A 2500-nucleotide genomic window follows, 5' to 3' on the forward strand; every position below is an offset into this window, starting at 1 on the left:
GTGTGTGTGTGTGTATTTACATATATATATATATATATATATATATATATATATATATATATATATATGATAAATTTTGCACATTTAGACGTGTTTTTCATCTTCAAATAAGCAATATATTTTAATACATTAATGTTCGGATTCTCTTACTGACCTCTGGATCAGAGTCCCAAGGCGAAATCACTCAAAGACAATAGCATCTGGCCAGCTGTGAATCGAGCCCTGGTCCAGGATACTTGTATGACAGTGACCGTACCATTTAGCCACGAAGAAAGATGAAAGTCAAGAACAATTCCTCTGTACATATACTTGTCGAGTTCACATTTTTTATACTTTTGAATTGAAATCAATCCATCTTCACCATCTTAGCTAATTGGTAGGTTTGTACTTGGCCTTCGATTAATGATAATTTTGCATTTTTCGACGTGTTTTTTCATATTCAAATAAGCCATATATTCTAATACATTGATATCTGGATTCTCTTACCAGCCTCTGGATCAGATTCCCAAGGCGAAATCACTCAAAGACAATAGCATTTGACCGGCAGGGAATCGAACCCTGGTCCAGGATACTTGCATGACAGTGACCATACCATTTAGCAAAGAAGTAAGAATTGTCAATGACAATTCTTCTATGCATATACCTGTCGAATTCAGGTTTTTTTTTTTCACTTAGAATTAAAATCATCCCATTTTCACCATCGTAGCTAATTGGCAGGTTTATACTTGGCAATTATATATAAAAGCATTCGTGACTTTTCGTCTTGTGTAGAACTTTACGGATTAAAATGCATTATTCAGATTAAAAAGCAAAAAGCTATTGATATCTTCCAAAAGGAAAAGAGGCGTAATTAAAGGTTTTGCAAAATATTTTATTTGAGTTTACATATCAGGAAATGTATACAGATATATAATCATACTATACATATATACGTATGTATGAATACATACATACATATATACATGGCCCCACACACACACACACACACACACACACACATATATATATATATATATATATATATATGTGTGTGTGTGTGTGTGTGTATAAGAACATACAATTTTATTAAAACAACCATAATCGACAAATAAGCAATATGTGAACGATTTCAACTAAGTGTTAAGATATATTTAAACATTACGTAACACCAGAAGCCAAATTTTCTCTTCGATTGTGAAGTATGTAATTTCAATTAAACAGGAAAAACTCCAAAAAAAAAATTAAAGGAGATAGGGAGAGTGAGAAAGCAAAAGTAAAATGAGATAAAACTGGTATAGGGAAAATTAAGGACCCCAAAAAAGTGACAGCAAAAACAAAAAGATAAGAAATATATGAAATATTTAGTAGTAGCATAAAAGGGGGAAATTGGGTTAAAGAAATAATGAAACTGACTAAATTTCAATAGAAATTGAATCTGTTTGCTTTACAACTATCTCTCTGCTTCTGCATGTTCCATGATTTCTATAAACACTCATTTAAGGTTGGAAACTATCTGTCGTTCGCGATATGGAGAAAATACAAAATCCCTGGTTTCACTGTTCTCAGTAATTCCTTTCTTTTACAATTATTTTGTTGAACTTTTATGTAGGAGATCTGACAGACTACTTTTAATCATGACTGAAGAAACCGAGATGGTAATAAATTTCTGTTTTCGTTGAAAGGAATGCTCTTCTATAGAGATACTGCGAATATCTCTAACATAAGATCTCTCTCTCTCCCTCTCTCTCTCTCTCTCTCTCTCTCTCTCTCTCTCTCTCTCTCTCTCTCTTCCTTAAATGAGTCAACTAATCAGTCATAGGTATTGTATTCAAACCCTTTTATGGATCATGAAAAATAAAAATGAGCAGATATATCAAATTAAACAATAGCATGACACATTGCTCCATCTACGTTGAGGAGCTGTAACACAAAGGGTTAATAAACTGTTTAAAGGAAAAAATCGAGAAAGAAAATATTGGAATTAAACGTGTAACAAAAACTGCGATGAGGCAAGCATTTAAGATTAGAAAACTCTTACAGATTAAATACACAAATTGTTCAAATAAATAAGGAGTTGATAGATAATGATGATGAAAAGAAACTACGACGCAACAGTGACTATACCGTTCGATCAGCGAAATTAGCAGGCAACGTTGGGGTTGGTCACTATTTGGCCGGTGTCCGCATACGCCCATTGAAAATCAATACACAAAGTGTCAGGCTAACTATCCGCAAGCATGGATACTTCATATATGGTGAGCAATAAATATACAAATGAATAAATGATATATATATATATATATATATATATATATATATATATATATATGTATATATATATATATATATATATATATATATATATATATACTTAATATCTATCTATTTTTCTATAAATGTAGATAACTCTAAGAGACAGAAAAAGAGCAACATGGATATATATATATATATATATATATATATAGTAATAGATAGATAGATAGTTAGATAGATGAATAGATATAGATAGATAGATATAAGT

Source organism: Palaemon carinicauda, chromosome 2 (genome assembly GCF_036898095.1).
Source record: "Palaemon carinicauda isolate YSFRI2023 chromosome 2, ASM3689809v2, whole genome shotgun sequence".
NCBI classification, from domain to species: domain Eukaryota; kingdom Metazoa; phylum Arthropoda; class Malacostraca; order Decapoda; family Palaemonidae; genus Palaemon; species Palaemon carinicauda.